At 46.3% G+C, this 13374-nt stretch overlaps 8 non-coding genes across 8 annotated transcripts; all 8 read left to right on the top strand.

Annotated features, from left to right (window-relative positions):
• Positions 1-1073: 1073 nt before the first annotated feature.
• Positions 1074-1264, top strand: LOC142281326 (U2 spliceosomal RNA). Its single transcript, XR_012743438.1, has one exon. It is a non-coding gene; the product is annotated as a U2 spliceosomal RNA (small nuclear RNA).
• A 1387-nt stretch (positions 1265-2651) lies between these two features.
• On the top strand, positions 2652-2842 carry LOC142281325 (U2 spliceosomal RNA). The gene has a single exon (XR_012743437.1). It is a non-coding gene; the product is annotated as a U2 spliceosomal RNA (small nuclear RNA).
• Positions 2843-4229: 1387 nt separating this feature from the next.
• On the top strand, positions 4230-4420 carry LOC142281324 (U2 spliceosomal RNA). Its single transcript, XR_012743436.1, has one exon. It is a non-coding gene; the product is annotated as a U2 spliceosomal RNA (small nuclear RNA).
• Positions 4421-5807: 1387 nt separating this feature from the next.
• On the top strand, positions 5808-5998 carry LOC142281323 (U2 spliceosomal RNA). The gene has a single exon (XR_012743435.1). It is a non-coding gene; the product is annotated as a U2 spliceosomal RNA (small nuclear RNA).
• Positions 5999-7386: 1388 nt separating this feature from the next.
• Positions 7387-7577, top strand: LOC142281320 (U2 spliceosomal RNA). The gene has a single exon (XR_012743433.1). It is a non-coding gene; the product is annotated as a U2 spliceosomal RNA (small nuclear RNA).
• Positions 7578-8964: 1387 nt separating this feature from the next.
• Positions 8965-9155, top strand: LOC142281319 (U2 spliceosomal RNA). Its single transcript, XR_012743432.1, has one exon. It is a non-coding gene; the product is annotated as a U2 spliceosomal RNA (small nuclear RNA).
• Positions 9156-10542: 1387 nt separating this feature from the next.
• On the top strand, positions 10543-10733 carry LOC142281318 (U2 spliceosomal RNA). The gene has a single exon (XR_012743431.1). It is a non-coding gene; the product is annotated as a U2 spliceosomal RNA (small nuclear RNA).
• A 1387-nt stretch (positions 10734-12120) lies between these two features.
• On the top strand, positions 12121-12311 carry LOC142281317 (U2 spliceosomal RNA). The gene has a single exon (XR_012743430.1). It is a non-coding gene; the product is annotated as a U2 spliceosomal RNA (small nuclear RNA).
• Positions 12312-13374: the final 1063 nt, after the last annotated feature.

Genomic DNA, 13374 nt, shown 5'->3' with positions numbered 1-13374 from the left:
ACAGGTGTGATAACATCTAGAATTGGCATCTGGTGCGATCTCTCCGCTTCCACTCCAAAGAAAGTTACCTGTTTATTCCTATCATGCATTGGTTTTTGGGGTTTTCTTTGAGTAATGATGATCTCTTTAGTAGTCTGTTGGCGCCCTCTCCTGGAGGAATAGTTTGCTTGCTCTTGGACATTCTAAAAGAGAGGTCATGATAGACATTGAGCTTCTGAGCTCAATTGGGGAAAGTCATGGGTGATGAATGTTTGCAACCTACTGCGAAGCCTCATACCGCAATATAAGGAACGTCAAATACTAAGAAAGGGCGGCCTATGAAAGAATTACTACTTTCAATAAGTACACTTAAACGGCTAATTGGGAATAGAAAAACTGTAAAAAGCCCTCTGAGAAAGCCCCCCTCTAACCTTTGATAGTAAGCTTTTCTGTAGTCTGCCTGTTGATGTATTTTCCGTTTGAACTGTGCACAACATGAAGAGACGGAACACTGGCGGCTTGTCACAATGCCCCCCGATGACATCACAATAGCGCTGCTGCCTAGAAAACAAGCTGCGCAGAAGAAGTTGTTCTTTGGGTGGGAGGGTGGGCTAGTGGAAGGAGGGGGCAATCTCTTTTTTTCCCGGGTGGTAGGGGGATGACAGGAGAAGGGAAGCGGGTGGTGAGAAAGGTACAGAGGGCAGGGTTTGGGGGCTGGGAAGGAAAGGGAAAAGATTAGGGTTTGGGGATGATGAAAGGGCTTTCTACGGGTAAGGATGGCAAAGGGTGGCAGTGACGGAAAGTCAGGCAACCTGTCCTGTCCGTCTTTTTGTATCGTGAATTGGAAAGACTGCAAGGGGGAGGGGAGTTGCTTGCGCCCTAAAGGAGGAGTTATTCAGATTCATTGCAGTGGGCGGCGGCTGCAAAACGCACCATTCTTCTTGTTTTGGCTCTGCAAAGCAGCCTTTTCAAGGGTTGGCTTGGGTGACAAAATGTCTTGTGTAGGCGTGGGTTTGTCTCCCTCTCGCTCTCTCTCCCTAAGATGTGTCCGGCATAGGCCAGGGTGCCACTCGAGGCCCAAACCAATTCTGGTTATCGCTTCTCGGCCTTTTGGCTAAGATCAAGTGTAGTATCTGTTCTTATCAGTTTAATATCTGATACGTCCCCTATCTGGGGACCATATATTAAATGGATTTTTAGAACAGGGAGATGGAAAAAGAGCTTGCTCTGTCCACTCCACGCATTGACCTGGTATTGCAGTACCTCCAGGAACGGTGCACCCCTTCTTAACCCAGTTTCCAAAAGCAGAACTCAATTCACCTGATTCATATTAGCCCGATTTAATGAATTGGAAGAAAGCATACGTCTTCATATGCACCTCAATTTGGCCCATTCACTTTTCACACTTCCTCCTTTTGTTTTTTATCTTTCACACTTTTGACTTTCTTTATTCATCCAAATAGCAAACTCATCACCACTCAACCTGACCAACTCGGCTATGTCCCCGTGCTGCAGTTCTCTGTCTTATCTAGATCATTTGCAATTGAATGGAATAGATCCCTTTTGGACAAAGTGGATTCACCTGCTGCTGCAGTGACCACAGGTGTGATAACATCTAGAATTGGCATCTGGTGCGATCTCTCCGCTTCCACTCCAAAGAAAGTTACCTGTTTATTCCTATCATGCATTGGTTTTTGGGGTTTTCTTTGAGTAATGATGATCTCTTTAGTAGTCTGTTGGCGCCCTCTCCTGGAGGAATAGTTTGCTTGCTCTTGGACATTCTAAAAGAGAGGTCATGATAGACATTGAGCTTCTGAGCTCAATTGGGGAAAGTCATGGGTGATGAATGTTTGCAACCTACTGCGAAGCCTCATACCGCAATATAAGGAACGTCAAATACTAAGAAAGGGCGGCCTATGAAAGAATTACTACTTTCAATAAGTACACTTAAACGGCTAATTGGGAATAGAAAAACTGTAAAAAGCCCTCTGAGAAAGCCCCCCTCTAACCTTTGATAGTAAGCTTTTCTGTAGTCTGCCTGTTGATGTATTTTCCGTTTGAACTGTGCACAACATGAAGAGACGGAACACTGGCGGCTTGTCACAATGCCCCCCGATGACATCACAATAGCGCTGCTGCCTAGAAAACAAGCTGCGCAGAAGAAGTTGTTCTTTGGGTGGGAGGGTGGGCTAGTGGAAGGAGGGGGCAATCTCTTTTTTTCCCGGGTGGTAGGGGGATGACAGGAGAAGGGAAGCGGGTGGTGAGAAAGGTACAGAGGGCAGGGTTTGGGGGCTGGGAAGGAAAGGGAAAAGATTAGGGTTTGGGGATGATGAAAGGGCTTTCTACGGGTAAGGATGGCAAAGGGTGGCAGTGACGGAAAGTCAGGCAACCTGTCCTGTCCGTCTTTTTGTATCGTGAATTGGAAAGACTGCAAGGGGGAGGGGAGTTGCTTGCGCCCTAAAGGAGGAGTTATTCAGATTCATTGCAGTGGGCGGCGGCTGCAAAACGCACCATTCTTCTTGTTTTGGCTCTGCAAAGCAGCCTTTTCAAGGGTTGGCTTGGGTGACAAAATGTCTTGTGTAGGCGTGGGTTTGTCTCCCTCTCGCTCTCTCTCCCTAAGATGTGTCCGGCATAGGCCAGGGTGCCACTCGAGGCCCAAACCAATTCTGGTTATCGCTTCTCGGCCTTTTGGCTAAGATCAAGTGTAGTATCTGTTCTTATCAGTTTAATATCTGATACGTCCCCTATCTGGGGACCATATATTAAATGGATTTTTAGAACAGGGAGATGGAAAAAGAGCTTGCTCTGTCCACTCCACGCATTGACCTGGTATTGCAGTACCTCCAGGAACGGTGCACCCCTTCTTAACCCAGTTTCCAAAAGCAGAACTCAATTCACCTGATTCATATTAGCCCGATTTAATGAATTGGAAGAAAGCATACGTCTTCATATGCACCTCAATTTGGCCCATTCACTTTTCACACTTCCTCCTTTTGTTTTTTATCTTTCACACTTTTGACTTTCTTTATTCATCCAAATAGCAAACTCATCACCACTCAACCTGACCAACTCGGCTATGTCCCCGTGCTGCAGTTCTCTGTCTTATCTAGATCATTTGCAATTGAATGGAATAGATCCCTTTTGGACAAAGTGGATTCACCTGCTGCTGCAGTGACCACAGGTGTGATAACATCTAGAATTGGCATCTGGTGCGATCTCTCCGCTTCCACTCCAAAGAAAGTTACCTGTTTATTCCTATCATGCATTGGTTTTTGGGGTTTTCTTTGAGTAATGATGATCTCTTTAGTAGTCTGTTGGCGCCCTCTCCTGGAGGAATAGTTTGCTTGCTCTTGGACATTCTAAAAGAGAGGTCATGATAGACATTGAGCTTCTGAGCTCAATTGGGGAAAGTCATGGGTGATGAATGTTTGCAACCTACTGCGAAGCCTCATACCGCAATATAAGGAACGTCAAATACTAAGAAAGGGCGGCCTATGAAAGAATTACTACTTTCAATAAGTACACTTAAACGGCTAATTGGGAATAGAAAAACTGTAAAAAGCCCTCTGAGAAAGCCCCCCTCTAACCTTTGATAGTAAGCTTTTCTGTAGTCTGCCTGTTGATGTATTTTCCGTTTGAACTGTGCACAACATGAAGAGACGGAACACTGGCGGCTTGTCACAATGCCCCCCGATGACATCACAATAGCGCTGCTGCCTAGAAAACAAGCTGCGCAGAAGAAGTTGTTCTTTGGGTGGGAGGGTGGGCTAGTGGAAGGAGGGGGCAATCTCTTTTTTTCCCGGGTGGTAGGGGGATGACAGGAGAAGGGAAGCGGGTGGTGAGAAAGGTACAGAGGGCAGGGTTTGGGGGCTGGGAAGGAAAGGGAAAAGATTAGGGTTTGGGGATGATGAAAGGGCTTTCTACGGGTAAGGATGGCAAAGGGTGGCAGTGACGGAAAGTCAGGCAACCTGTCCTGTCCGTCTTTTTGTATCGTGAATTGGAAAGACTGCAAGGGGGAGGGGAGTTGCTTGCGCCCTAAAGGAGGAGTTATTCAGATTCATTGCAGTGGGCGGCGGCTGCAAAACGCACCATTCTTCTTGTTTTGGCTCTGCAAAGCAGCCTTTTCAAGGGTTGGCTTGGGTGACAAAATGTCTTGTGTAGGCGTGGGTTTGTCTCCCTCTCGCTCTCTCTCCCTAAGATGTGTCCGGCATAGGCCAGGGTGCCACTCGAGGCCCAAACCAATTCTGGTTATCGCTTCTCGGCCTTTTGGCTAAGATCAAGTGTAGTATCTGTTCTTATCAGTTTAATATCTGATACGTCCCCTATCTGGGGACCATATATTAAATGGATTTTTAGAACAGGGAGATGGAAAAAGAGCTTGCTCTGTCCACTCCACGCATTGACCTGGTATTGCAGTACCTCCAGGAACGGTGCACCCCTTCTTAACCCAGTTTCCAAAAGCAGAACTCAATTCACCTGATTCATATTAGCCCGATTTAATGAATTGGAAGAAAGCATACGTCTTCATATGCACCTCAATTTGGCCCATTCACTTTTCACACTTCCTCCTTTTGTTTTTTATCTTTCACACTTTTGACTTTCTTTATTCATCCAAATAGCAAACTCATCACCACTCAACCTGACCAACTCGGCTATGTCCCCGTGCTGCAGTTCTCTGTCTTATCTAGATCATTTGCAATTGAATGGAATAGATCCCTTTTGGACAAAGTGGATTCACCTGCTGCTGCAGTGACCACAGGTGTGATAACATCTAGAATTGGCATCTGGTGCGATCTCTCCGCTTCCACTCCAAAGAAAGTTACCTGTTTATTCCTATCATGCATTGGTTTTTGGGGTTTTCTTTGAGTAATGATGATCTCTTTAGTAGTCTGTTGGCGCCCTCTCCTGGAGGAATAGTTTGCTTGCTCTTGGACATTCTAAAAGAGAGGTCATGATAGACATTGAGCTTCTGAGCTCAATTGGGGAAAGTCATGGGTGATGAATGTTTGCAACCTACTGCGAAGCCTCATACCGCAATATAAGGAACGTCAAATACTAAGAAAGGGCGGCCTATGAAAGAATTACTACTTTCAATAAGTACACTTAAACGGCTAATTGGGAATAGAAAAACTGTAAAAAGCCCTCTGAGAAAGCCCCCCTCTAACCTTTGATAGTAAGCTTTTCTGTAGTCTGCCTGTTGATGTATTTTCCGTTTGAACTGTGCACAACATGAAGAGACGGAACACTGGCGGCTTGTCACAATGCCCCCCGATGACATCACAATAGCGCTGCTGCCTAGAAAACAAGCTGCGCAGAAGAAGTTGTTCTTTGGGTGGGAGGGTGGGCTAGTGGAAGGAGGGGGCAATCTCTTTTTTTCCCGGGTGGTAGGGGGATGACAGGAGAAGGGAAGCGGGTGGTGAGAAAGGTACAGAGGGCAGGGTTTGGGGGCTGGGAAGGAAAGGGAAAAGATTAGGGTTTGGGGATGATGAAAGGGCTTTCTACGGGTAAGGATGGCAAAGGGTGGCAGTGACGGAAAGTCAGGCAACCTGTCCTGTCCGTCTTTTTGTATCGTGAATTGGAAAGACTGCAAGGGGGAGGGGAGTTGCTTGCGCCCTAAAGGAGGAGTTATTCAGATTCATTGCAGTGGGCGGCGGCTGCAAAACGCACCATTCTTCTTGTTTTGGCTCTGCAAAGCAGCCTTTTCAAGGGTTGGCTTGGGTGACAAAATGTCTTGTGTAGGCGTGGGTTTGTCTCCCTCTCGCTCTCTCTCCCTAAGATGTGTCCGGCATAGGCCAGGGTGCCACTCGAGGCCCAAACCAATTCTGGTTATCGCTTCTCGGCCTTTTGGCTAAGATCAAGTGTAGTATCTGTTCTTATCAGTTTAATATCTGATACGTCCCCTATCTGGGGACCATATATTAAATGGATTTTTAGAACAGGGAGATGGAAAAAGAGCTTGCTCTGTCCACTCCACGCATTGACCTGGTATTGCAGTACCTCCAGGAACGGTGCACCCCTTCTTAACCCAGTTTCCAAAAGCAGAACTCAATTCACCTGATTCATATTAGCCCGATTTAATGAATTGGAAGAAAGCATACGTCTTCATATGCACCTCAATTTGGCCCATTCACTTTTCACACTTCCTCCTTTTGTTTTTTATCTTTCACACTTTTGACTTTCTTTATTCATCCAAATAGCAAACTCATCACCACTCAACCTGACCAACTCGGCTATGTCCCCGTGCTGCAGTTCTCTGTCTTATCTAGATCATTTGCAATTGAATGGAATAGATCCCTTTTGGACAAAGTGGATTCACCTGCTGCTGCAGTGACCACAGGTGTGATAACATCTAGAAATTGGCATCTGGTGCGATCTCTCCGCTTCCACTCCAAAGAAAGTTACCTGTTTATTCCTATCATGCATTGGTTTTTGGGGTTTTCTTTGAGTAATGATGATCTCTTTAGTAGTCTGTTGGCGCCCTCTCCTGGAGGAATAGTTTGCTTGCTCTTGGACATTCTAAAAGAGAGGTCATGATAGACATTGAGCTTCTGAGCTCAATTGGGGAAAGTCATGGGTGATGAATGTTTGCAACCTACTGCGAAGCCTCATACCGCAATATAAGGAACGTCAAATACTAAGAAAGGGCGGCCTATGAAAGAATTACTACTTTCAATAAGTACACTTAAACGGCTAATTGGGAATAGAAAAACTGTAAAAAGCCCTCTGAGAAAGCCCCCCTCTAACCTTTGATAGTAAGCTTTTCTGTAGTCTGCCTGTTGATGTATTTTCCGTTTGAACTGTGCACAACATGAAGAGACGGAACACTGGCGGCTTGTCACAATGCCCCCCGATGACATCACAATAGCGCTGCTGCCTAGAAAACAAGCTGCGCAGAAGAAGTTGTTCTTTGGGTGGGAGGGTGGGCTAGTGGAAGGAGGGGGCAATCTCTTTTTTTCCCGGGTGGTAGGGGGATGACAGGAGAAGGGAAGCGGGTGGTGAGAAAGGTACAGAGGGCAGGGTTTGGGGGCTGGGAAGGAAAGGGAAAAGATTAGGGTTTGGGGATGATGAAAGGGCTTTCTACGGGTAAGGATGGCAAAGGGTGGCAGTGACGGAAAGTCAGGCAACCTGTCCTGTCCGTCTTTTTGTATCGTGAATTGGAAAGACTGCAAGGGGGAGGGGAGTTGCTTGCGCCCTAAAGGAGGAGTTATTCAGATTCATTGCAGTGGGCGGCGGCTGCAAAACGCACCATTCTTCTTGTTTTGGCTCTGCAAAGCAGCCTTTTCAAGGGTTGGCTTGGGTGACAAAATGTCTTGTGTAGGCGTGGGTTTGTCTCCCTCTCGCTCTCTCTCCCTAAGATGTGTCCGGCATAGGCCAGGGTGCCACTCGAGGCCCAAACCAATTCTGGTTATCGCTTCTCGGCCTTTTGGCTAAGATCAAGTGTAGTATCTGTTCTTATCAGTTTAATATCTGATACGTCCCCTATCTGGGGACCATATATTAAATGGATTTTTAGAACAGGGAGATGGAAAAAGAGCTTGCTCTGTCCACTCCACGCATTGACCTGGTATTGCAGTACCTCCAGGAACGGTGCACCCCTTCTTAACCCAGTTTCCAAAAGCAGAACTCAATTCACCTGATTCATATTAGCCCGATTTAATGAATTGGAAGAAAGCATACGTCTTCATATGCACCTCAATTTGGCCCATTCACTTTTCACACTTCCTCCTTTTGTTTTTTATCTTTCACACTTTTGACTTTCTTTATTCATCCAAATAGCAAACTCATCACCACTCAACCTGACCAACTCGGCTATGTCCCCGTGCTGCAGTTCTCTGTCTTATCTAGATCATTTGCAATTGAATGGAATAGATCCCTTTTGGACAAAGTGGATTCACCTGCTGCTGCAGTGACCACAGGTGTGATAACATCTAGAATTGGCATCTGGTGCGATCTCTCCGCTTCCACTCCAAAGAAAGTTACCTGTTTATTCCTATCATGCATTGGTTTTTGGGGTTTTCTTTGAGTAATGATGATCTCTTTAGTAGTCTGTTGGCGCCCTCTCCTGGAGGAATAGTTTGCTTGCTCTTGGACATTCTAAAAGAGAGGTCATGATAGACATTGAGCTTCTGAGCTCAATTGGGGAAAGTCATGGGTGATGAATGTTTGCAACCTACTGCGAAGCCTCATACCGCAATATAAGGAACGTCAAATACTAAGAAAGGGCGGCCTATGAAAGAATTACTACTTTCAATAAGTACACTTAAACGGCTAATTGGGAATAGAAAAACTGTAAAAAGCCCTCTGAGAAAGCCCCCCTCTAACCTTTGATAGTAAGCTTTTCTGTAGTCTGCCTGTTGATGTATTTTCCGTTTGAACTGTGCACAACATGAAGAGACGGAACACTGGCGGCTTGTCACAATGCCCCCCGATGACATCACAATAGCGCTGCTGCCTAGAAAACAAGCTGCGCAGAAGAAGTTGTTCTTTGGGTGGGAGGGTGGGCTAGTGGAAGGAGGGGGCAATCTCTTTTTTTCCCGGGTGGTAGGGGGATGACAGGAGAAGGGAAGCGGGTGGTGAGAAAGGTACAGAGGGCAGGGTTTGGGGGCTGGGAAGGAAAGGGAAAAGATTAGGGTTTGGGGATGATGAAAGGGCTTTCTACGGGTAAGGATGGCAAAGGGTGGCAGTGACGGAAAGTCAGGCAACCTGTCCTGTCCGTCTTTTTGTATCGTGAATTGGAAAGACTGCAAGGGGGAGGGGAGTTGCTTGCGCCCTAAAGGAGGAGTTATTCAGATTCATTGCAGTGGGCGGCGGCTGCAAAACGCACCATTCTTCTTGTTTTGGCTCTGCAAAGCAGCCTTTTCAAGGGTTGGCTTGGGTGACAAAATGTCTTGTGTAGGCGTGGGTTTGTCTCCCTCTCGCTCTCTCTCCCTAAGATGTGTCCGGCATAGGCCAGGGTGCCACTCGAGGCCCAAACCAATTCTGGTTATCGCTTCTCGGCCTTTTGGCTAAGATCAAGTGTAGTATCTGTTCTTATCAGTTTAATATCTGATACGTCCCCTATCTGGGGACCATATATTAAATGGATTTTTAGAACAGGGAGATGGAAAAAGAGCTTGCTCTGTCCACTCCACGCATTGACCTGGTATTGCAGTACCTCCAGGAACGGTGCACCCCTTCTTAACCCAGTTTCCAAAAGCAGAACTCAATTCACCTGATTCATATTAGCCCGATTTAATGAATTGGAAGAAAGCATACGTCTTCATATGCACCTCAATTTGGCCCATTCACTTTTCACACTTCCTCCTTTTGTTTTTTATCTTTCACACTTTTGACTTTCTTTATTCATCCAAATAGCAAACTCATCACCACTCAACCTGACCAACTCGGCTATGTCCCCGTGCTGCAGTTCTCTGTCTTATCTAGATCATTTGCAATTGAATGGAATAGATCCCTTTTGGACAAAGTGGATTCACCTGCTGCTGCAGTGACCACAGGTGTGATAACATCTAGAATTGGCATCTGGTGCGATCTCTCCGCTTCCACTCCAAAGAAAGTTACCTGTTTATTCCTATCATGCATTGGTTTTTGGGGTTTTCTTTGAGTAATGATGATCTCTTTAGTAGTCTGTTGGCGCCCTCTCCTGGAGGAATAGTTTGCTTGCTCTTGGACATTCTAAAAGAGAGGTCATGATAGACATTGAGCTTCTGAGCTCAATTGGGGAAAGTCATGGGTGATGAATGTTTGCAACCTACTGCGAAGCCTCATACCGCAATATAAGGAACGTCAAATACTAAGAAAGGGCGGCCTATGAAAGAATTACTACTTTCAATAAGTACACTTAAACGGCTAATTGGGAATAGAAAAACTGTAAAAAGCCCTCTGAGAAAGCCCCCCTCTAACCTTTGATAGTAAGCTTTTCTGTAGTCTGCCTGTTGATGTATTTTCCGTTTGAACTGTGCACAACATGAAGAGACGGAACACTGGCGGCTTGTCACAATGCCCCCCGATGACATCACAATAGCGCTGCTGCCTAGAAAACAAGCTGCGCAGAAGAAGTTGTTCTTTGGGTGGGAGGGTGGGCTAGTGGAAGGAGGGGGCAATCTCTTTTTTTCCCGGGTGGTAGGGGGATGACAGGAGAAGGGAAGCGGGTGGTGAGAAAGGTACAGAGGGCAGGGTTTGGGGGCTGGGAAGGAAAGGGAAAAGATTAGGGTTTGGGGATGATGAAAGGGCTTTCTACGGGTAAGGATGGCAAAGGGTGGCAGTGACGGAAAGTCAGGCAACCTGTCCTGTCCGTCTTTTTGTATCGTGAATTGGAAAGACTGCAAGGGGGAGGGGAGTTGCTTGCGCCCTAAAGGAGGAGTTATTCAGATTCATTGCAGTGGGCGGCGGCTGCAAAACGCACCATTCTTCTTGTTTTGGCTCTGCAAAGCAGCCTTTTCAAGGGTTGGCTTGGGTGACAAAATGTCTTGTGTAGGCGTGGGTTTGTCTCCCTCTCGCTCTCTCTCCCTAAGATGTGTCCGGCATAGGCCAGGGTGCCACTCGAGGCCCAAACCAATTCTGGTTATCGCTTCTCGGCCTTTTGGCTAAGATCAAGTGTAGTATCTGTTCTTATCAGTTTAATATCTGATACGTCCCCTATCTGGGGACCATATATTAAATGGATTTTTAGAACAGGGAGATGGAAAAAGAGCTTGCTCTGTCCACTCCACGCATTGACCTGGTATTGCAGTACCTCCAGGAACGGTGCACCCCTTCTTAACCCAGTTTCCAAAAGCAGAACTCAATTCACCTGATTCATATTAGCCCGATTTAATGAATTGGAAGAAAGCATACGTCTTCATATGCACCTCAATTTGGCCCATTCACTTTTCACACTTCCTCCTTTTGTTTTTTATCTTTCACACTTTTGACTTTCTTTATTCATCCAAATAGCAAACTCATCACCACTCAACCTGACCAACTCGGCTATGTCCCCGTGCTGCAGTTCTCTGTCTTATCTAGATCATTTGCAATTGAATGGAATAGATCCCTTTTGGACAAAGTGGATTCACCTGCTGCTGCAGTGACCACAGGTGTGATAACATCTAGAATTGGCATCTGGTGCGATCTCTCCGCTTCCACTCCAAAGAAAGTTACCTGTTTATTCCTATCATGCATTGGTTTTTGGGGTTTTCTTTGAGTAATGATGATCTCTTTAGTAGTCTGTTGGCGCCCTCTCCTGGAGGAATAGTTTGCTTGCTCTTGGACATTCTAAAAGAGAGGTCATGATAGACATTGAGCTTCTGAGCTCAATTGGGGAAAGTCATGGGTGATGAATGTTTGCAACCTACTGCGAAGCCTCATACCGCAATATAAGGAACGTCAAATACTAAGAAAGGGCGGCCTATGAAAGAATTACTACTTTCAATAAGTACACTTAAACGGCTAATTGGGAATAGAAAAACTGTAAAAAGCCCTCTGAGAAAGCCCCCCTCTAACCTTTGATAGTAAGCTTTTCTGTAGTCTGCCTGTTGATGTATTTTCCGTTTGAACTGTGCACAACATGAAGAGACGGAACACTGGCGGCTTGTCACAATGCCCCCCGATGACATCACAATAGCGCTGCTGCCTAGAAAACAAGCTGCGCAGAAGAAGTTGTTCTTTGGGTGGGAGGGTGGGCTAGTGGAAGGAGGGGGCAATCTCTTTTTTTCCCGGGTGGTAGGGGGATGACAGGAGAAGGGAAGCGGGTGGTGAGAAAGGTACAGAGGGCAGGGTTTGGGGGCTGGGAAGGAAAGGGAAAAGATTAGGGTTTGGGGATGATGAAAGGGCTTTCTACGGGTAAGGATGGCAAAGGGTGGCAGTGACGGAAAGTCAGGCAACCTGTCCTGTCCGTCTTTTTGTATCGTGAATTGGAAAGACTGCAAGGGGGAGGGGAGTTGCTTGCGCCCTAAAGGAGGAGTTATTCAGATTCATTGCAGTGGGCGGCGGCTGCAAAACGCACCATTCTTCTTGTTTTGGCTCTGCAAAGCAGCCTTTTCAAGGGTTGGCTTGGGTGACAAAATGTCTTGTGTAGGCGTGGGTTTGTCTCCCTCTCGCTCTCTCTCCCTAAGATGTGTCCGGCATAGGCCAGGGTGCCACTCGAGGCCCAAACCAATTCTGGTTATCGCTTCTCGGCCTTTTGGCTAAGATCAAGTGTAGTATCTGTTCTTATCAGTTTAATATCTGATACGTCCCCTATCTGGGGACCATATATTAAATGGATTTTTAGAACAGGGAGATGGAAAAAGAGCTTGCTCTGTCCACTCCACGCATTGACCTGGTATTGCAGTACCTCCAGGAACGGTGCACCCCTTCTTAACCCAGTTTCCAAAAGCAGAACTCAATTCACCTGATTCATATTAGCCCGATTTAATGAATTGGAAGAAAGCATACGTCTTCATATGCACCTCAATTTGGCCCATTCACTTTTCACACTTCCTCCTTTTGTTTTTTATCTTTCACACTTTTGACTTTCTTTATTCATCCAAATAGCAAACTCATCACCACTCAACCTGACCAACTCGGCTATGTCCCCGTGCTGCAGTTCTCTGTCTTATCTAGATCATTTGCAATTGAATGGAATAGATCCCTTTTGGACAAAGTGGATTCACCTGCTGCTGCAGTGACCACAGGTGTGATAACATCTAGAATTGGCATCTGGTGCGATCTCTCCGCTTCCACTCCAAAGAAAGTTACCTGTTTATTCCTATCATGCATTGGTTTTTGGGGTTTTCTTTGAGTAATGATGATCTCTTTAGTAGTCTGTTGGCGCCCTCTCCTGGAGGAATAGTTTGCTTGCTCTTGGACATTCTAAAAGAGAGGTCATGATAGACATTGAGCTTCTGAGCTCAATTGGGGAAAGTCATGGGTGATGAATGTTTGCAACCTACTGCGAAGCCTCATACCGCAATATAAGGAACGTCAAATACTAAGAAAGGGCGGCCTATGAAAGAATTACTACTTTCAATAAGTACACTTAAACGGCTAATTGGGAATAGAAAAACTGTAAAAAGCCCTCTGAGAAAGCCCCCCTCTAACCTTTGATAGTAAGCTTTTCTGTAGTCTGCCTGTTGATGTATTTTCCGTTTGAACTGTGCACAACATGAAGAGACGGAACACTGGCGGCTTGTCACAATGCCCCCCGATGACATCACAATAGCGCTGCTGCCTAGAAAACAAGCTGCGCAGAAGAAGTTGTTCTTTGGGTGGGAGGGTGGGCTAGTGGAAGGAGGGGGCAATCTCTTTTTTTCCCGGGTGGTAGGGGGATGACAGGAGAAGGGAAGCGGGTGGTGAGAAAGGTACAGAGGGCAGGGTTTGGGGGCTGGGAAGGAAAGGGAAAAGATTAGGGTTTGGGGATGATGAAAGGGCTTTCTACGG

Source organism: Anomaloglossus baeobatrachus, unplaced genomic scaffold (genome assembly GCF_048569485.1).
Source record: "Anomaloglossus baeobatrachus isolate aAnoBae1 unplaced genomic scaffold, aAnoBae1.hap1 Scaffold_4702, whole genome shotgun sequence".
NCBI classification, from domain to species: domain Eukaryota; kingdom Metazoa; phylum Chordata; class Amphibia; order Anura; family Aromobatidae; genus Anomaloglossus; species Anomaloglossus baeobatrachus.
The sequence above is the reverse complement of the archived record's forward strand: the minus strand, read 5'-3'. Positions and strand labels throughout refer to the sequence as shown.